General features: G+C 52.0%; 1 long non-coding RNA gene and 4 other non-coding genes across 5 annotated transcripts; 3 read left to right on the top strand and 2 right to left on the bottom strand.

Annotated features, from left to right (window-relative positions):
- Window positions 1–696: 696 nt before the first annotated feature.
- Window positions 697–769, bottom strand: TRNAR-UCU. The gene has a single exon. It is a non-coding gene; the product is annotated as a tRNA-Arg (tRNA).
- Window positions 770–9451: 8682 nt separating this feature from the next.
- Window positions 9452–9523, bottom strand: TRNAC-GCA. The gene has a single exon. It is a non-coding gene; the product is annotated as a tRNA-Cys (tRNA).
- Window positions 9524–12840: 3317 nt separating this feature from the next.
- On the top strand, window positions 12841–17895 carry LOC123360173. The gene is made up of 2 exons (XR_006575973.1): window positions 12841–12877; window positions 17813–17895. It is a non-coding gene; the product is annotated as an uncharacterized LOC123360173 (long non-coding RNA).
- Window positions 13937–14008, top strand: TRNAQ-CUG. The gene has a single exon. It is a non-coding gene; the product is annotated as a tRNA-Gln (tRNA).
- TRNAQ-UUG lies at window positions 17176–17248 on the top strand. The gene has a single exon. It is a non-coding gene; the product is annotated as a tRNA-Gln (tRNA).
- Window positions 17896–21912: the final 4017 nt, after the last annotated feature.

Genomic DNA, 21912 nt, shown 5'->3' with positions numbered 1-21912 from the left:
CCTTTGAGAAAGCAAGATAGAGCTTTGGAAGACCCAGCAGCATTTGTGGCACAGGAATTGTTCTCAGATTCCACTGAGAATTCAACTCAGATTGCAGGATTCAAAGTCCTGAGTGCTGCCCTTACACCATGGGACCAGCAGAGCACCTGTTGATTACTGTAGACTTCCAGCAGGGAGGACTCTGTGGGCAGGGGCGGCTCTAGGCATTTTGCTGCCCCAAGCACGACAGACAGGTTGCCTTCGGCAGCTTGCCTGCGGGAGGTCCACCGAAGTCGCAGGACCAGCGGCCCCTTGACAGGCATGCCGCCGAAGGCAGCCTTCCTGCCGCCCTCGCGGTGACCGGCAGAGCGCCCCCTGCGACTTGCTGTCCCAAGCATGCGCTTGGCATGCTGGGGCCTGGAGCCGCCCCTGTCTGTGGGGACAATTTTTTCTGGCAGGGAGGACTCAGTGGGAACATGCCTCTCTGGCCAGCCCTGCATTTGCTGAAAAAGTCAGCACACAGCACTTTGCTGCAGGCCCAGAGTCCTTTCTTCCTCCAGACTGTGAGGCCAGTGGACAGCAGAGGCAGTAGCACCTTCAGTCCCAGGCATTAAAGGGCCCTTCCTGGGAAAGGCCATGTCCTGAAAAGGAAAAACTAAAGTCAAGGAGGGTCCTTCTAAAACTCTTTGGGTATGTCACAGGGGGAAAGTGTTTCTTTACCTCACCAGGGACTTGAACCCTGGATCCTCAAATTAGAAGGCTGACGCTCTGCCAACTGAGCTAGCCAGGCTCACATTCTACAGAAAGCAAATTTCGTACAGAAGAGAAACTAGTCAAGAAAAATGAGGGCAGGAAACTATACAGAAAACCTGCTACTCTCGCTCTCTTAGCAGTCCTAGCCCCGCCTGCTCCACCATCTGGTGCCCTGAGGCCGTATTCTTTTTTTTGTTAAATATCAAATCCAGGAGAAAACACAGTTATACAAAGCAAAATGAAATCACAAACAGAAATGTCATTGGAAATACAGAAATAAAAAAGGAAAATGCAATCCCCATCACTTTATCATATCTGGGCCATTCCTGTATCGAGAGCACCCGCGAAGGTCCCTGTGTGCTTACGAGAAACGTGAAGGAACTCATACCACAGCCTGAACATGAAACTCAACTGCTCCCAGGTGCCGCAGTAAAACCCTTTCCCTGCTGTGAAGTTGCACTCCATAGGATTTTATGAAAGTATGCTAATGAGTGTGAATATAAAGTGACTGGACTATGCTTCATGCAAAAGGTCTCTTGTAAGGTATCATTACAAAGCTTATAATCTACGGTGTGTGTTCATCCTATTGTATGAACCGATCATTCTTGGATCTGAAATTAGAAATATGAACTATAACTCTGAGGTCCTGTTGTAATGATGCAAAGTGTGGGCCATTAATAGTGGTTTGGACTCTTGATGGCTCCCATTAACCAGGCCAATTGACTGGAGATGGCTCTGTCCTGCACCATCTGTGAGTCAGGCCAGGAAGAATGAAGGCTTGGGGGTCTCACAGGACATGTGGCCATGTCACCTGGTACAGGAATCCATCTTAAACCTGGGGCTTTTCCCCAGGAGAGAGACAAAAGATTCCTGCCTTGTACCAAAGCTGTATAAGAGGGTGGAACTGAACAAACATGCTGCAGTCATGAGACATCCCCTAGCTACCACCTGAGCTGGAACAAGGGCTATAGCAGGTGAAAAGATTGGGCCCAGACAAGAAATAAGTCTAGTCTGTGCAGATGGGACCTTTCCCTCCAGTGCTGGAGGATTTGCCCTTCTCATCTACCCTTGTCCCAAGCAGCACAGCAGATGGGAATCTTAAATGTGCAGAGGAGACTTAGGAGCAGAAACCCCCCCAGACCTTCCATGCAATTGGCACTTGCCCCTCACTGAGCAGGATTGAAACTCCTGCAGGGCATGAGCAAAGCAGCAGGGTGAAAAGAACCTGGAGATGCTAGGATTGAACCCAGGACCTCTTACATGCAAAGCATGTGCGCTACAACTGAGCTATATCCCCAGATGGGCCATTTGTGCTATAGGTTACATTCAGAGCCCTCCTGTTTCCAGAGCACCCAGTGGCCTAAAAGCAGCATGAGGGACACATTCCCTGCTCTGAGGCCAAATCTGCTGTCCTGGAAGTTGCTGGTTCTTAGGGGTCACTCTGCTGCAAGGCCAGATTCGATGTGTGGGGCAGAGAGAGTGGGTGCCCTGGGCTCAGGGTGCAGAGATACACTCAGCCCTCTCCCCTGCATTGGGTGGGGGGTGCTGCCACCCCCTGCTGGAATGTAATGGGAGGGGAGGGGCGCTGTGAGTCGCTCAACACCTGACCCCGGTGGCAGAAGTGCTGTGGGGAGCTCCAGGTGTTTCTAGGGTCTGCTCTTTCCACCTGCCTCTAAAGTCCAGCTTTCCCCAGCACATTCACTGTGGTGCAATTGGGTCACTGTTTCCATGGCTGAACAGCAAAGAATCACTCCCAGTTTCCCTTCTATCTGCAGCAGGATTAGCCTGTGTCAGTGATTAATGAGGTGGATCTTGTTGTAGATTGTTATTCATTCCCCACCTTGACAATTCACACCGTCCCTTTCCCATGCAGATTCCCAGCACCTCAGTGATCCTGGTAGCAGGAGTTGGGGCCTGAGATTTTCAGGGTTCTTCCCCCTCCAGCTGGAGTGAACTCAGCTTTTCCCCCATCCCAGACATTCCATGAAATAACAACAGGGGCATAAAGAAAGAGGGGAGGGAACATCTCACGGCCAGGGCTGGATGTGCCCAGGGCCCCCTGCTTGTCCATTGTTTCCCTGGAATTTGGCCTCCTGCTTTGCACAAGGGACAGCTCAGCTCAGCATCAATTAGGTGACTCTGGGAAGTTCGGGGTCCCCAGGCTCCCAAAGGAGGGGGAAGCAAGTCACCCCTGGAGCAGGTTAAAGCTGCAGAATGACAGTGGGGTTGCTGCCCCTGTGAACAGCTGCTGTAGCACCGCCTGGGCAGGACAGGGAGAGCCTGTTATACCCCCCCAGCCTGTATCGGGGGCTGGGAGCACTCACACCCTGGGGACCCACCCACCAGAGATCTACTGCGGGGGAGAGTGGCACCCACACACCCAGGATCTTGTAGGGGGGGACAAGGGCATCCACACTCCGGGATCCTCTGCAGAGGGACGGACACCCACACACCCAGGATTCTGTATGGGGGGCAGAGGTACCCGGACACCTGGGCTGGGAAAGGGGGCACCAAAACATCCGGGATCTTACCTGGGAGGACAGCGGTGCCTGCAGCTCGACATGAGAGGGGGGCGGGGGGAGCAGGAGCATTTCCCAGTTCCAGGCTGTCCCCGTCTGGCCAAGGCACAGAGCTCACAAGCAGAGTTTAAAGCTCCAGCTGCCAAACTGCAAAGCAAGCTGGGCTCTGTGGCTGGTGCCTGTGATCCCAGCGCCTGGGGAGGCTAAAGCTGGCAGATCGCTTGAGCTCAGGAGTTCTGGGCTGCAGGGGGTGTTGTGTATTTGGTTGTCATGGTTTTGTTGCTATGGCAACTGAGTTAGATTATTATGGGTTAGCTCAACCGGTTTCAACCAGCTGAGGGAGCTCTCTGTATATATGTAAATAAAATGGAGGTTTTGGTTAGCTGCCTGCTCTCTGGCCTCAAGTGATTGCTTCCTACACCGGCTGCCCCAAGGATATAACAGGGGGCTGTGCCGATCAGGTGTCTGCACTAAGTTCAGCATCAATATGGTGATCCCGGGGAAGCTTGGGGTCTCCAGGTTGCCTAAGGAGGGGTGAACCGGCCCAGGTCAGAAATGGAGCAGGTCAAAGCTCCTGTGCTGATAAGTAGTGGGATCACACCTGTGACTAGCCCCTGCAGTGTAGCCTGGGCAAGACAGTGAGACACAGTCTCTTTTTAGACACCCCTACTCCACAGAGCCTGGATGGGGGGATGGGAGCACCCACACGCTGGGGAATCTGACTTGGGGGGAGGGACACACCCAAGCAACACGGATCTTGAAAAGAGGAACAGCGACACCCACACACCACAGAGCCTAGATGGGGGCAGGGGAACCACACAGTAGCGTGGAGAACACCCACATCCACCAGATCCCTCATGGGGGGTAAGACAGATCCCTCATGGGGGGTAAGACAGAGGGGATTGTAATGGGGCCCAGCGCACCCACGCACCAGGGATTGTTAAGGGTTGAAGGGACAGGGACACCCACACACACTGAGATCACGTCCCTGGAGGAACGCAAACCCTCCACAGAAGGACCTGGTCTGCTCCATGATGGCAGCCCAGCCTGGGTGAGTCAAAGTCTCTTTTTATACAGCCACGCCCCAGAGATCCTGACTAGGGGGAGAGAGACACCCACCCACCAGAGATCCTTAATGGTCTAGGGTGCACCAACACACCAGGGATTCTTATGGGTGGGAGGAATGGAGACAGCCAGACACACTGAGATCACTTCCTCCAAGGAGCCTGGGCCAGACAGGGAGACACAGTCCCCCTTCACATATCTGCCAGACAACCTTCCTCCCACTCCCTCCACACAATGTTCTTATCTGGAGGTGAAGCCAGGGAAACCACATGGAGGATTCTTATCTGGGGAACTGGGGGCACCCACTTACCACCAGAGATTCTTAAGGGCAGGAGGAACAGGGACTCCCACCTCTACAGCATGGGGGTGGGTCGCCTGCTGGGATCATCTGGGCATATTTCACCTCGTCAGTTCCCTGCCATTGCCTTGGGGGCCCCTTCTTCGCTGCCTCTGGTACCCAGTTTAGCCTCCTTCCTGAGGGCTGAAACGCTTTGATCTATCTAAGGTCTGTGGGATCAATATGTGTCATGGTGTAATTCTGTTTTATTCGGAGGTTAGACTAGCTGAGCTAATGGCCCCTTCTGCCCTTAAACGCCATGAAAACATTTCCCTGGTTTCTCCTTGTGCCTGTCAGACACCACGGTGAGGGGCCCAATAGAAGATCCTGGACACAGCGCTCTGGCTCTTACTTTACTTGGGGACGTCAGCACTTTCGTAGCAAAGCTGCTGCTAAAGCGCTGGATTTGGGGAACGGTTCAGCTCCGATTCAGGGATCTGCCTGCGCGGTGTGAACCTGCCACGAGGAGCGGGAAACGCAACCAGCAACGGGAGGTGTTGGCTGAGCTCCAGGCTGCCCCCGTGTGGCCAAAGCTTAGAACTGAGCAGCGGAGTTTAAAGCTGGCGCTGGGAGGGAGCTGAACACGTGGGGCACGAAGGCTCCTGCGTGTGACGCTTGTTGGGTGGGCAGCTGAGCGTAGCTGATTGCCGGAGTTCAGGGCTGCACCTCGGGGTGTTGAGCAGGTGTCTGGGCTCAGGCTGGCCTCGCTATGCTGGTTTCTGGGAAGTTTGGGGCTGCCAGTTCCCCCTAGGGAGAGAGGAGCCCGCCCAGGAAAGGAGGCTTTCAAAACTCTGGTACCAATAGACAGTGGGACTGCCCCTGTGAAGAGCCGCTGCAGCCCCGCCAGGGAGAGCCGGTCTCTCTTTATGCAGCCCCCCCTCCCATTCCTCAGGATGAGGGTTGTGCTCAAAGATCTGTGCCCCGTGTTTTCACCTCCATGACCCTCAGTGCGTCAGCTCAGTTCCAGGCTCCACTTCCACCCGCTCAGAGCACAGAGCTCCCAGGCTAAGCCTGAAGTTGGAAGCGGGCGACCCTGTAACCAACCGGGCCCTGTGGCTGGTGCCTGTGATCCCAGCTTCTAGGGAGGCTGAGGCCAGTGGATCGCTTGAGCTCAGGAGTTCTGGGCTGCAGCCAGCTGTGCCAATCAGGTGTCCACACTAAGTTCAGCATCAATATGGTGATCCTGGGGAAGCTTGGGGTCTCCAGGTTGCCTAAGGAGGGGTGAACCAGGTCAGAAACAGAGCAGGTCAAAACTCCTGTGCTGATCAGTAGTGGGATCACAGCTGTGAATAGCCCCTGCAGTGTAGCCTGGGCAAGGCAGTGAGACACAGTCTCTTTTTATACAGACACAGCCTGCAGAGGGGGATGGGAGCACCCACACGCTGGGGATTCTGACTTGGGGGGAGGGACGCACCCAAGCAACACGAATCTTAAAAAGGGGAACAGCGACACCCACAGATCCCAGATGGGGGTAGGCAGGGGAAACCACACACGGGAGCTAGTTCATGGGGTGGGGGACAGAGACACCCACCAGAGATCCTGGATGGGAGCACCCACATGATGGGGATCTTTAACTGGGTGGAGGGAAGCACCATGTACCAGAGGTTCTGAAGGGGGAACAGGGACACCCACACAACAGGTGTCTTGCAGCAAGAGCTGTGGTCTTCATTTACACAGAGCAGTGATGGGGAATTAACCACGTCCCTTGCAGAGCTTCTTCCACTAGATGATTAGCCTCATTGAAGTACCCAGACCTTTTAACAATAAGAAGTGAAATGAAATGGCCACATGATGGCAACAGAACCTAAGAAATTTGTTAGTCTCTATGGTGTCACACGTACTCCTGTTCTTTTTGAGGATACAGACTAACACAGCTGCTCCTCTGAAACCGAAGAGATGAGAAGCCATGTTCTTGTTCAATGTGCATTGAAGCTGAAAAGGGAGATGTTTCCTCTTTGATTCCTAAGCCCCCAACTCTAATCCACTAAACACCCCTTTCCTCCCACAGCCAGGACTAAAACCCAGGAGTCATAACTAGTGGCCCCCCTTTACCTTCTCTCTGTGAGGAAGAAGAAGCTCTGAGATCCCTGGGCTGTCCCCTTGCCACCCTGCCTGGGCTGCCCTTGAAACCCAATGGGGTTTCCTTGGGCAGTTTTGAATCTTGCTCCCAGGAAGGGTGTAATTTTAGGAGCAGGTTCCAAATAGTGCAATTAACCAGCCAGAAGGGACAGCAGGTATCGGTGTAGGAGCCATTGAAATAATCACAGCAAAGTAGTTCAGGGAAACTGTTATTAATGAAGTGTGAGTGAAAGATGAGAATCTGATGGTGTCAGTATCACAGTAGAGAGCGCTGAGATGGTTTTAAATTTGTCATCCAAACCCAGCCACCACCTAGCACATGGTTTAACCTCTTCTTCTCTTACCATTGCTCCTTATCAGGGAAGGGGAGAGAGCAAACGAGCAATAGAAACACAGACCTAGTGACCGAAGCAAACATTTCTTTGCTCCTTGCTTGGCTCTGTCAGTTATTTGGGTACAAACTCACCCCCCACCCACTGTCTGGGCTGGGCTCAGTGGGCAGGAAGAGCTCAGCTGTCAGTGGGACTTGGGGAGCTCGGCACATTACTATGAGCTGCTTGAACGTTTAGGTGAAAACCACCTAAACACGGACACAAGGTCTAGGCTGCAGTAACTCATCTTGCATCTGCAGCTGTTGAAGCTACAAGGCAGAGGACTAAGTACAACATTTAAACTGATGTTTGACCTCAGAGAATAAAACAAATGTGTCTGTGAAAAGAGGGGAGTCGAGTCCAATCCCTTGTCACCATCAATGTGCAAACCAGGAACTTGTTGCTTTGCATTCCTGATGTGTCACCATCATGTGGCTATTCTCATAGACTCATTGACTTTAAGGTCAGAAGGGACCATTATGATCATCTAGTCTGACCTCCTGCACAACGCAGGCCACAGAATCTCACCCACCCATTTCTATAACAAACCCCTAACCTATGTCTGAGTAACCTATTCTGTCTCAGTCCCTTTAATTAAAAAAATGTGTTTTTTTCATAGAAACTATATTTTCCTTGTAGAGACACAGGGGCAGATTAATCTACAAAGGGAAGGTGATTCCAAGGCAGTTCTGGAGGAGAAGGGAACATTTTCAGCATCACTAAATTATTTTGTTGTGCCTCACAGAGAGAGAAAGAGAGAGAGAAAATAAACCTATTAATTTGAGCTACCAACACAGTTCACAGCATGAAAAACACAATTTTGTGTTCAATGAGTTGTGTTAATTTACACAATATGAAAAATATGTTTTGGGTAATGCATGAAAACCTCACTGCATTGAACAACCCACTTGATCTAGTCAATGTACTACAGAATATTTAAAGAAGTTAAGAAAGATGTGCTTATAAATTAACATGCTGTGCCATTTACACACGCACAAGACACAGAAGAAACTGAATTATTTGAGCTACTAAAATTTCCACTTTCTCACAGTATTTTAGTTCTCAAGGTTGTTTTAATTTGCTTATTTTTTTTGGAACTAGAAATGGAGAAAGAGTACACTGAAGTCAGTGGAATTACCGCAGTGAGGAATTAGTCTCATTATTTGTCACTAACAACAGCCTTTATTAACAGAGAGTTAACTTTGACTGTGACTATCTCTTACCTTCCAGAACATCGAGTTCAGTAAAACTCAAACTCTGGAAAAACAGGGAATACAGAGTGATGGTACATGCCCAGATAACTCTGCCCTCTAGAAGAGAATCCCTGATAGCATATGAGAACAAGGAAAGGTTTGGGGACAAATTACATCTACTTCCCAAGAGTTTGTTTCTCCTGCAATTAATTGATCCTGGCCCCATCAGTTGATCCTGGCCTGGTGTCTGGCTGCAAAACTTACTATTTTTATCCCACCATATTTAAAGATGAAACTGCTTTACAAAAGCTCCTTTATTCTACGTTATACAAACAGGTCACTTCCCCAGCTATTTCAAAGAGATGGAATTTTCCTGACCCACAGGGAACTTAAACTATCGTGCTCAAGATCACACATTCCTTAGGAGAAAACGAAGGGAGAAAAAACAAACAAAACCCACCAAACCATTGCTGTTTCTACCCAAATGATCAATGAGACCAGAAAGTGAGACTATGCAATTAACTGTCTGGTACTACACTGACTCTGCAGTTACTTGGATGCAGACACACCCAGCTCTACAGTTGGTAACGTACAGAGACTCTGCTGCTGCTCATGAACTAGCAGCACATGACCCCTGAACAGCTGCCATTCGAATGTATCTGAAAGTCACAAGGAACAACGATCTGTGTTAAAGGAAGGCTGCCATTTATTAGAGCCCCAGTTGATGCCGTGTGCACAAAGAGAGGATTGAATGTGTAACAGGGAGTTTGGTAAATCTTGGTTATTTTAGTTTTGTAACAGGCTCCTGTCCACCTCCAGTAGAGTTTTCAGTCCCAATGGCAACTTACTTACCAAATGTAATACAGACTAGTCCATGCCTCCCAAGTGGATGTGGTTCTTGTTCTTCTGCACATTGTAGCCCATGGAGGCCAAGGACCTGCAAATGTGTCTTCATGTGTCTTTGTTTCAGTGATGAAAACAAACCAAGACACTTAGAGGATTGAAAGTGATTTCTGCTGGGGGACGTTTGCTAGGTGTTTATGCATTTGCACAGGAAAACATTGAGTGTGTCCATTCATTTCAGGAATCCCTATATAGTAGAACTCCTGAGCATACTAGAAATGGAATTATTTTTATTGAAGAAACAGGCTTGTAAGGGGGCACTTGGATTTGAACCAAGGACCACTTGAGCTGCAGTCAAACACTCTACCACTGAGCTATACCCCCATGACATTTACACAGGCAAGTCCGTGATCTTAAGGATTTTGAAGGACGGGCTCTGCCTCAGCGAGCTCCTTTTCTATTCCCAGACCACAGGGGTTTTAAAAATGGGGTTTGATTAAACTTTATATACACATGTAGACACTACAGCTTGTACACACACCAGCATAGCTTCCCCCCACTGTCATAGCTACCACCTCTCGGGGAGATGGGTTAACTACACGGACAGGACAGCTCTCTCCCCTCCGCTTAGAGCAGCTTCATTATTTATGAATAGGTGGGAAATAACCTCCTGAATGGACAGGAACCAATGTATCAGATGTTGCTGTGTCTGCATTCAATATGGGTAACTGGTCATATTGGGCTGGATTAGTAGGAGCGTTGCCAGCAGATCGAGGGAAGTGATTATTCCCCTCTAGTCAGCACTGGTGAGGCCACACCTGGAGCATTGCGTCCAGTTTCCCGCCCCCCCCCCACTACAGAAACAAATTGGAGAGAGTCTAGGGAAGGGCAACAAAAATTATTAGGGGGCAGGGGACTTACGAGGAGAGGCTGAGTAGGGGTGGGAAGTGGCCAGATGGGAGTGAGGACGGAGCACAGGTGGGGCCTCAGAGGGAGGAGAACGAGGGAAGGGGGTGGAGTGGGGGGACAGCACCACGGTCTGGGCAGGGGCCGCCCCCAGGAGAATACAGGATTCTATAGTATTGCAACTTTTTTTTATGGAAGGGGCCCCCAAAATTGTTTTGCCCCAGGCCCCCTGAATCCTGTGGGCGGCCCCTGCCCAGACCGTGGTGCTGGGCCCCCCCTCCACCCCCTTCCCTCGTTCTCCTCCCTCCGAGGCCCCACCTGTGCTCCGCCCTCACTCCCGTTTGGCCACTTCCCACCCCTGCTCTTTGGCTGAGGCCTGCTGGTCACTTGCTCCTCTCCTCCCCCAGGGCCTCCTCGCGCCTCTCCACCCCCTACCCCAAGGTCTGCCTGCTGCCCGCCCCCTACCTTGAGACCTGCCCTCCCCATCGCCCACCCCTCTCTGCCCCCTCCCCTGAGACTCACCCTGTCCATCACCCACACCTCTCTGCCCCCTCCCCTGAGACCCACCCTGCCCACCTCTTTCTTTGGTCATCTGTTGTTATTCCTTGAAACATCAAGGATGGAATAAAAAGCTGAGTTTACTCCAGGGTGAGGAAAGAAAGGAGCCACCAACCCCCTGGCAAAGCTCAGTGCCCCAGAGAAAACCTGCTCCCTGCTATTGCAGTCACTGATGTACTGGGGATATGATGGGAAAGGGACTGTCTGAATGATCAAGGCAGGAAATGGACAACAAGCTACAGCAACGTCATTAACCACAAACACACTCTCCTCATGCTCCAGCCAGAAGGGAAAGGAGCAGGAATTCTTGCAGTTCAGCCATGGACACACTTACACAAGGGCACAGCAGTGTGTGTGTTGTGGAAGCTGGTTTGAGGAAACAACTGGAATTGATCACTCAGTGAGAACAGAACTAGAGTGTAGTGAGAGCCCCCCTATCCAGCAAGTAGTTGTGACCAAGTGGTTAAGGCAATGGGCTAGAAATCCATCGGGGTCTCCCTGTGTAGGTTCAAATCTTGCCAACTACGCAGGAAGTTGTGGTTCTTTAGTTTCAATGGAGCTGGGCCTTGTCTCACTCTTAAGGTATGTCTACATGAAAGAATAAGGTGGCTTTAGTTAAAGTGTTTTAATTGAACAGCTGTTGTATGTCCACCCTATTCCCCTGTGTCACCAGAGCACATCCATGCTAGCATCTCTTGTCTCGCCACAGAGAGCAGTGCACTGTGGGTAGCTATCCCACTCTGCAGCTGGCTGCAGGGTGCTTTGGGAAGGGTTTGCAATGTGTCACGGGCTGGTACAGCATCACATGATGCAGGTTTCTCTATCCCATTGGTCCATGGGTATCCTACTAGATTGCCAGTTGCTTTCCAACTGCAGTGTGTGTGGTGCGGGAGATACCGTGTGTGTGTGGGGGGGAGAGACAGTGTGTGCGTTGCGGAAGAGTGAGTGTGTCGCACACTGTCTCTAAGTTCAGACAGCTGCTGGAAGCAACCAGTCCTCAGGCAGGGGACAGCCCCGACATCAGCCCCCTTCTCTCACTGGCTCAGCTCAGCACAGCACTCTCTGTCACACACACACACACACACACACACACTGCTGCCTGCTTAGCTCGGTGTCAGGGGTGCTGGAACAGGGGGTTTAGAGGGCCATGGCCCCACCACTCTTTACTGGCTGTAAGGACAAATGATGCGGGGGGGGAGGGTGCAGTCTTGGGGAAGAGGCGTCTGTGGGTGTGGCCTCGGGGGGAGAGGTGGTGTGAGTGGGGGTCCTTAGGGAAGGGGTGTCATGGGGGTGCCACAGTTTGGACAACGGTGCCCCCCCCCACTGTAAGGAAGCTTCTGCCGCCCCTGCTCTGTGTTGGCAGAGCGGGAGAGAGCAGTATCCATGGCAGTGATTTGCTCCCTGGGGCTCCGGCAGGGGGGCGAGGAAGGTGATTTAAAGGGCCCAGGGCTCTGGCCGCTGCAGGGAGCCCTGGGCCCTTTAAATCACCAGCCTGGGGAAACCGGACCGGGCTGGCACAGCGTATCGGCTCTTGCCGGTACCCCATACCGGAACATACCGGCTTACTTTCACCTCCGGAAGGTCCTCACGTGGATCAATAACTGGTTAAAAGATAGGAAACAAAGGGTAGGAATAAATGGTCAGTTTTCAGGATGGAAACAGGTAACTAGTGGTGTCTGTACTGGGATCAGGACAAGTCAACATATTCATAAACGATCTAAAAAACAGTGAGCTGACAAAATGTGCAGATGATCCAAAACTACCGGCTTGTTTCCTAGAACGAACGTGTCATACAGGAGGCCTGTGATAAGCCTGAAAAACTGAGTGTAGCATTGGGAGCAGCGTCTGATGTTTCCCTGTCTAGCCGGCTTGCTGCCTAGAACGAACGCTCCTTGAGTGGGGTGATCCACAGGGAGTAGCTCAAACCTCCACAGTGCCTGGCCAGGGGCAGGACATTAGCACAGCAAGGGAGGGGTGTGGCAGTGACATCACAAAGGCCTTTTGCAGGACCTCAGACTATTGGTCAAAGGTGGTGGGGAGGTGGTGACCTCACAGAGAGATGCTGACATCAGCCAGGCAGGACAGGGGCGAGGGGCCAGGGAAACCTCAGAGACCCCTGTGGCTTTGCTTCAGCAAGTCTCCTTCTCCAGGTCTCTCTCTGAGGACTGAGAGAGTATTCGGGTTCACGTACGTGAGCACCAGGAGGAACCTCTTTCGAGTTTTCTCCTTCCCTTTTCGTGATTTTACTAGAAAACAGACGTCCCTGTTTAGAAGGTAAGAGCCTCCTCGAGGTTTGAAACCTGTTCAGTCTGATCCATCTGGTGACAGTTGAATTCTAGGCATGGAAAACACGAGCTTAAGGAGGCAGAATTTTATTCCGCATCTGGGATTTTGTCCCTTAGAATCACTGGGGTCATTAGGGTTTGTCCTTTTTGTTTCACCTTTTCCTCGATCCATCCTTCCCTCCTTTCTCTTCGTCTCTTGCTTCTTTTGTCCTTTCTCCTTTACCCCGCCCAACACCAGGAGGGGTGTGTGTGTGTGTGTGTATGTGTTGCGGGGGAGTGCTCTGCAGCTCTCACTGTGGGAGGTCCACCCAAAAATGTGGAGCTGAAATAGTGCTCGGGCAATGATCCCCACCGGTGACCTGGGCCATCCTTTGGGCTCTCTGGTGAGAACCCTCAGCTTCTAGTCCTCAGTCTCTACCCTGATTGGCTGAGCAGGGGGTTATTGACAGGGAGGAGACTCAGGTTCTTCTTGTTCTCTTTTAAGACTAAGGAAATAAGTCAGAACCAGTCATATGTTTGATGAATTTTGCTGCTTCTCTGCATTAATGGTCTCTGAGCAGTTCATGATTCTCTCTAACATTGCAGTTCTCCTCAAATACTTGCTGAACAATTACTGTGCACTGTTGTTGGTGTGGAGCTCATCTGAGAGCACTTTATTCAGGTCATTCAATGTCTGAAATTCAAGATCCGATGGTTAGTTTGAAAATCAGGGCTCTTGAGTCCTATTTCCTACTCTGCCACTGACTGGCTGTGTGACCTAAGCCAAGTCAATTCTCCTTTCTCAGCCTTAGCTTCTCCCTCTTTCAAGGAGGGATAATAATGATCCGCTCCTACCTACCTAAACACACTCACTCTTCCCCAACACACACAGACACTGTCTCAGGGGCCTGATTTCCCATTGATCCTTCCCCCTTCTATTGGTGCTGGGAACTAGCCAACCAATCCCCTCCCCTCCCCACACACACTAAGTTTTAGTAAAGGGCCAAGAGCCCCTTACACAAGCCGGCCCCATGAGGGTCACCGATGTGCAGAGAAGGCAGCCTGAGCTGGTCCCATGGTGTAACGGGCAGCACTCAGGACTCTGAATCCTGCAATCTGAGTTCAAATCTCAGTGGGACCTTGTGTTGGTTTGTGGTAAAGCCCTGGAGCTCACAGTGCTCAATTTCCCTGTCTCCAGCTGTGCAAGAAGCAGTCTTCCCCCCTCCTGCTGGGTGATTCACACCTCCTACAGCCAGGTCTCTGGCTGGGATGGCCATAATGGGTTGGGGCTCTAGAGCTTGCTACCCTGATGGTTGGGATTCTTGCTGCTTCAGCTGGTGCCCACCTAGAGCAAAAACAGCCCACTTCTGTCTGCTGGATACCTTAGTAGAGTAGGTGAGTTCATGTAAATAGAGTCTGGTCCCAAAGCCTCCCCCAACCCTGGCTCATCAGTAGCTGTCAGGGGAGAGCTCATTCACACCTTGCTTCCAAATCATCATTTGAAATTCTAAAGTTGGCCAACATTGCTGAAGCCAATGCACCGACACTGTCAGCAAACACAACAGCTGGGTGAGGAAACCAGACTTTTCAAACGGATTATACTTTCTCAGGTACAAGTATTTTTCATATGTTGGAGCTGCTTTCAGGGGAGGCTCTAGCAGGGCGGCACGCCGCGGGGGGCGCTCTGGCGGTTGCCAGTCCCGCGGCTCCAGTGGACTTCCTGCAGACGTGCCTGCAGAGGGTCCGCTGGTCCCGTGGCTCCGGTGGACCTCCCGCAGGCACGCCTGTGGGAGGTCCACCGGAGCCGCCTGCCGCCCTCCCGCGGGATGCTGCCCCAAGCGTGCGCTTGGCGCGCTGGGGTCTGGAGCCGGCCCTGGCTGCTTTTGAAGTGTGTATTAACGTTGTAATTTCCATTCAGATTTGCAAACAGTGACAACATTGGCAGCGCTGCATGTAACTACCTGACCACTGGGGGGCGGGGTGTTGGGGAAATTCGGGGAAGGGGTGCACAGCCCCCTGGCTGGGGGGCGTATAGGGAATTCCCGGTTTCACTGAATTGAGTCTCCTACTGCAGCACCTCAGTAGGTTACATCAGAGAGGAGCTGCAGTGTCTAGGCAGTGGGATGCCTGTGCCTTTAAGAGCCCAGCCCTGGGAAGCCCATGCTGAGAGGTGCTGCCTGTGGGAGGGGAAATAGAAAAGCCCCTCTGCTCCCCCCACCCTGTTTTTGCAAACACTGGAGTCTCAGCCCCCCGGGGTAACTGTTACCCCTCTGCCCCTGCCTGTGCCGGGGTTTAACCCTCTGGCAGCGCCTCCCCCTGGGCTGAACTCCGGCTCCTTCCCCCCTCCCTGACTTTGCCCTTCAGCCCCTCTCCTAACTCTGCCTCCAGCTGCTTGACCCCCCAACCAGTCAATTTCCAACCCCTGCTCAGACCCTGGCCACCCCCCTCCTCTGATTTGCCCCCCTTTAATCCCTGTAAAAAGTAGGGGGTGCTGGGTCCCATTCTCGTGGGCGGGGGGGGGGGAAGCTGGGCCCCTGGCCCCTGCCTGCCCAATGCTCAAAGCGCCCCACGATCTTGCGGATGTTTGCCGAGTGCTGCAGGGTCACCTGCAGGGAGACAGAGACGCGGTTAGGAGGTGATGCAGCCAAGGGAGCCTCACCCAACACTGAGCTGCAGCCACCTCTGACCAGCAGAGCCCCAAGAGCCTAGGCCATGAGGCAAGAGGTGGCTGAGGCGAAGCGGCGGCCTGCCAGGGAGCTCCCCGGCACCTCTGGCTGCCTGGGCTGAAGGCAAGAGGCAGGCCTGGGCGTGGCGAGGGCCTCCTGTCCCAGAATGAGGCTGCAGTGCTTCCTGGTCCCCTTTTCCCACCCACACTGGCAGGCGGCTGCTGCGGGAGAACACGAGGGAGGCTCTGGGGGCGCTAGGCAGCGCTGTGTGTGTGGATGTCAGGGGAAAGAGCCCAGGCTCCCGACTCGACCTGCCATTGACTCGCGTGGCTCTGCGCGCTGTCAGCCGGGGCGGGGCGGGCCAGGCTGCGGACGTGACTCAGGCTTGGGCCGCATGGCCGTGCTTTCCTGACGAGGCATGAGGCAGGCCAAGAGCCTTGCACAGCGTACAGGGAAGAGGGAGGGAGGCGTCTTTGAGCCGGCCTGTCTCTTCCGCTTCTCCCTTGCCGCTTGGGCGGAGGTGGGAAGGGAGCGAAATGATCCCGGCTGAAAGTTTTGTGCTCGGCCTTGAGGATTAAACCTGAGGCTCTGGCATGGCTGCTGGGAGATGGGCTTTTGCAGCGCGGCCCCCAAACTCTTGTAGGCAGCAGGTGAACCCAGTGTGTCCAAGAGGGAGCCTTCGAGGCGGCAAAAGGGGAACATCACGGCTCCCAGCAGACCTTGAGGAGCCCACAAGGAGCCTTCAGTGGCATCCCTGGGGGAGCATAACCCCCCCTCCTTTCCATTAACAGCTGAACTCACTGACCCATGATACCACAGAGACACCTACCAGCAGCTGGTTTGCCAGGGCCCCTGCCCAGCACCCTGCAGCGCTTCCTGCCAGTGCCAGAGCTCACCAGGCACTAGCCTGGAGCCAGGACCGCTAGGCGCTGCTGAAGAAAAGCCAGCAGAGTGACACAGTGGAAGCGTCCTGTGCCCATAACACAGAGGTGATCAATCAAAACCCCTTTCTGCCAGCACTGGGCCTCCTTCTTCTTTCACTGGGCCTTCAGTGAGGGGGCGGCTGACACAGCACCAAGAGTCTAACCTGTGTGGCAGGAGGTGGCTGACGCCCGCAGCCTGCTGGGGAGCTCCCAGAAGTTATTAAGGGACAGAGACTCCTCAATGCCCTTAGTAACAAGGGTTTGGGGCTCACCGAGGCCAGTAAGGGGGTCACTGTGTCGGCCCTATAACCCTGGGTGTCAGGTCGCTGTGCAGCTTTGATCTAGAGCTCGGATCCCAACAACAGACCAGCAGCCCACAGCCTCCCCCTGGGTCTGCCCCACCTGGTTACTCCTTACAGGCCGACCTTACCCCCCTTCCAGCCCTGGATTCACCCCCTAATCATCCTACTGCCACTCAGAGCCACAGCCGTGGAGGTGCTGAAGGAGGGAGGGGTGACTCTAGGGTGGGGTTCTTCTCTAAAGATGGCTGGCAGAAAGGTGGTGCTCAGCTCTGTCAGCCACCTGCCCAGTTGCCTCGCTGCCAGGGGATGCAGACATTTCTCTAAGGCACATAAAGGGGCTATTTAGTGTTGAAACAAATGTGAGGAATGTGCATTTATGAGAGGGAATTTCCAGTTCTTCAGCAGCTGTATATTAGAGCCCCAGTGGCCTAATGGATAAGGCATTGGCTTTTGAAGCCACAGGTTGTGGGTTCAAGTCCCATCTGGGGTGCAAATCTACTTCTTTCCTGTATATTGCAAGAGAACAGCCTTATTTTCAACCAGGAAGATGAGAGATGTTTGTTTGTTTGTGCACAAAGTCCTGGATCTTGGGAACAATCACCAAGGATATTAGAAGGCTCAGTCTGGTGACCTGATGGATGCAGCCACACCCCCATCCCAGGGCAGTCCCATCTGAGAACCAGGATCCATGGAGGGACATTCCCCTCCTGCCCTGACAGGTGGGCTGTGCAGATGATGGTGGAGGACAGCAGGATGGGAGGTTGCAGTAGAGCTGCCTGAGCTGTATCTGCACCAAGGATAAAGGGAGGGGGTCATGCAGCCTGTGCCTGACTCTCCACAGTGCTACATTCACTCCAGGAACAAGTCAAATCCTGCACCAAGGGTGGTGAATTCCCATGTGAGCACACAGTGCCCCTGTGCACCACACATGCTGCACACACATCAACTGCAGCAAAAGAGACACAAACTGCACACGGAGGAGACAGCTGGTTTGTTTCCAGGTTGCTTTTATTTCCAAAAGTACTGAGGTGTGATCTCTCTTCTTTTTCCATAGGCAGAAACGCAATGGAGGAGAATCTCACATCCCTGAGCTGCCAGGTGACAGTGGCAGGAAGAAAACGCACTGCAATGAAATTTTAAAAACACTCATAAATAATTTAACAATGAGAAGTAATTAAATAAAAAAAATCCAATGGGGACACATGCTGGTGGCTTGTTCCCACCCCAGAGAGTGAGGAGCAGCGCGTGTGTGAAAGGCAGGTGGCTAAGTCTGAGGGAGCATATTCATATTTCGTACAAGTTAAACAAATTATAGCAGACAGCTACAAAATACTCCATTTGGTAACATCAATACAGAATATATAAATCTACAAGCAATACAGCCATACACAGCTAAGACAGGGTGTCCAGAGTTCCCACGGCCAAATAGCTGGAAGTCCCTGCTAAACAAAACACCATTGTACAGAACCAAGAGCAGCCCTGCTGTGCCGTTAGGAAGCCTGCAGGAGACTCAGCAAATCACTCTATGATTCTGTGCTTCTGCTTAGTAGTTACCAAGTGTGATCAATGAAAGGGTAGGTGGGCACCCAGCCAGCCAGCCAGCCAGTAGCTATAAAATCCCTCTAAGGCCTGGTCTACACTATGACTTTAGGTCGAATTTAGCAGCGTTACCTCGATTTAACCCTGGACCCATCCACACGACGAAGCCCTTTTTTTCAACTTAAAGAGCTCTTTAAATCAATTTCTTTACTCCACCTTTGACGAGGGGATTATCACTGAAATCGGCCTTGCTGGGTCGAATTTAGGGTAGTGTGGACACAATTTAACGGTCTTGGCCTCCGGAGCTATCCCAGAGTGCTCCATTGTGACTGCTCTGGACAGCGCTCTCAACTCAGATGCACTGGCCAGGTAGATAGGAAAAGGGTCGCAAACTTTTTAATTTCATTTCCTGTTTGTCCAGCGTGGCGTGCTGATCAGCACAGGGGACCATGCAGAGCTCATCAGCATGATGTGCACATTGCCAGGGCACATTGCCTGGCCCGTACTTTGTGAGAAGTCTATGACCATGTCTATGTCCTCATCACTCTCATCACCGCACTGCTGTTGCCTCCTTGCCTGGTTTTGCTTTTGCAGCTTCTGGTTCTGAATCTGCGCTGAGAAAAGGCGTGAAACAATTGTCTGCTGTTGCTCTGATGGAGGGAGGGGTGACTGACGGCATGGCTTACAGGGAATTAAAATCAACAAAAGGGGTGGCTTTGCATCAAGAAGAAACACAAACAACTATCATACAGAATGGCCCCCTTAAGGATTGAACTCAAAACCCTGGATTTAGCAGGTTGTTGATTTCACAAAACAAATCAAGTCAATTTCTTGTTTTGATCCATCTACTTTTAAATCTTAGGCTGGTAGCCAGTGATGAGCTGCCAAAATTTTAACAACCGGTTCCCTATAAAAAGTTCTGATTTAAGGGGGGGAGCGGGGGAGGGGCCGGGGCAGGTGGAGACATACTTGTGGGGCCAGAGGCCCCTACAGACCCTGGGGCAAATTGCCCCACTTGCCCCCCCAGCAGCCCTAGAGCTTGCAGCCCCCTCCCCATTTACCTTGCTGGCAGCTCAAAGCAACTCCGGAGCTCAGCTGAGCTGCCCAGCTGATGCCAGCGGCTGGCCACGCTGCAACTAGGGGGAAGCAGGGGAAGGGCCAGGGGAGCCTCAGCCTCCCCAGCTGGGAATCCTGGGAGCAACAGGATGGTCTGGCCCGCGGACCGGAGTTCTTTGCCCACCCCCTGGCCCTTTAACAACTGGTTCTCTACGGAGGTCTAATTTTAGCAAGCGGTTCTTGGGAACCTGTGGGAACCTGCTCCAGCTCACCTCTGCTGGTAGCAAACGGTGCAGTATAACTGTTAGTCATCATCATCTTCTAGGTGCTTGGCAGAAGATGGAAATGACCTGGCTGAGTCACTCCTTTGTCTGCCCAGGCACCCCAACTGATTTCACTGAGGGTACGTCTACACTACGGAATTACTCTGAATTTACATAAACCGGTTTAGCAAAACAGATTGTATAAAATCGATTGTGCGCGGCCACACTAAACACATTAAATCGGTGGTGTGCGTCCACGGTCCGAGGCTAGCGTCGATTTCTGGAGCGTTGCACTGTGGGTAGCTATTCCGTAGCTATCCCATAGTTCCTGCAGCCTCCCCCACCCCTTGGAACTTCCGGGTTGAGATCCCAGTGCCTGATGGGGCAAAAATCATTGTCACGGGTGGTTCTGGGTAAATGTCGTCAGTCACTCCTTCCTCTGGGAAAGCAACGGCAGACAAGCATTTCGCGCCTTTTTCCCCTGGATTGCCCTGGCAGATGCCATAGCATGGCAATCATGGAGCTTGTTTTGCCTTTTGTGACTCTCACCGTATGTGTACTAGATGCCGCTCACAGAGGCGATTCAGCAGCGCTACACAGAAGCGTGCTTTTGCCTTTGCCTGACAGCAGAGATGGTTACTAGCCATATGGCACCATCTACCATACCATAAATTGGTACTAAGATGATCATGGTTTCCAGTTCTTTTGTATCATTTGCTGCTGTCATAAGTGCCCCTGGTTGATCAGCCAGGGGTGCAAAAGCCAAAATTGGGAATGATTCCCTGAGTCAATTTCTCTTTTTTGGTATCTAAAAATAGAATCAGTCCTGCCTAGAAAATGGGCAAGTGTACTAGATAACCAATGTATCATAGAACCAGAGAGCACAGCTGCTCTGTGTCAGATCCTGCAGAAATTATGAGCTGTATGCTATTCACAGGGGGTGCTCCTGCAACAACCCCACCTGTTGATTCTGTTCTTCCCCCAGCCTTCCTGGGCTACCGTAGCATTGTCCCCCCACTTGTGTGATGAAGTAATAAAGAACGCAGGACTAAGACACACTGACTTGTTAGTGAGAAATGAGTGGAAGGCAGCCTCCAGCTGCTATGATAGTCCAGACAGGACAGTAGAGAAGAGGAGTCCAGCATCCCTCTGCTAGTCCAGGGGCAATTGAATCTTTTCTTTACACATGAAGGGTGGGGGCTGATGGAGCTCAGCCCCCTGTTGCTATGATGACGATGGTTATCAGTCATACTGTACCATCTACCAGGAAAAATTAGGGCCAGGTGCCCTTGATTGACCTGATAGATGCTAGTCAGCATGGTTACTGTCCCATATGCCAATAGGCTGATGACAAGGACGGATACCAGTCCTTTTGTACCATCAGCCACCCATGGCAGGGGGGGGGAGTGAGGATCTTGGTGTTGACGGCTGCAGCATCGCATCTATCTGCAGCATTCAGTACAGATAGGGTGACATGTAAAACAGTCAGAGGATTGTTTTCCCTTTCACTTCTGGGGGTGGGGGTGGGGTGCGTAGATTGCCGAGCTATGCCCTGACCCACCGCGGACACTGTGTTTGACCCTAGAAGCATTTGGAGCTCAGCCAATAATGCAAATACTTTTCGGAGACTGCAGGAATCATAGAATCATAGAATTCAAGATCAGAAGGGACCATTATGATCATCTAGTCTGACCTCCTGCAAGATGCAGGCCACATAAGCCGATCCACCCACTCCTTAAGCAAGCGACCCCTGCCCCATGCTTCGGAGGAAGGCGAAAAAACTCCAGGGCCACTGCCAATCTACCCTGAAGGAAAATTCCTTCCCGACCCCAAATATGGCGGTCAGCTGAACCCCGAGCATGCGGGCAAGACTCTCCAGCCATACCCTCTGGAAAAAGGCTAACAATATCCTATCATTGACTCATTGTACTAATTACCAGTGTGTCTCTTAATTGACCTATTGACTAAGCCCGTTATCCTATCATACCATCTCCTCCATAAACTTATCTAGCTTAATCTTAAAGTCATGGAGGTCCTTCGCCCCCACTGTTTCCCTCGGTAGGCTGTTCCAGTATTGCACTCCTCTGATGGTTAGAAACCTTCGTCTAATTTCAAGCCTAAATTTCCTGACTGACAATTTATATCCGTTTGTCCTCGTGTCCACATTAGCACTGAGCTGAAATAATTCCTCTCCTTCCCTGGTATTTATCCCTCTGATATATTTAAAGAGTGTAATCATATCTCCTCTTATCCTTCTTTTGGTTAAGGAAAACAAACCGAGCTCCTCAAGTCTCCT

This window comes from Mauremys mutica, unplaced genomic scaffold, assembly GCF_020497125.1.
Source record: "Mauremys mutica isolate MM-2020 ecotype Southern unplaced genomic scaffold, ASM2049712v1 Super-Scaffold_100221, whole genome shotgun sequence".
NCBI lineage: Eukaryota > Metazoa > Chordata > Testudines > Geoemydidae > Mauremys > Mauremys mutica.
Note: the sequence above shows the minus strand (reverse complement) of the source record. Positions and strands in the feature narration are given on the sequence as shown.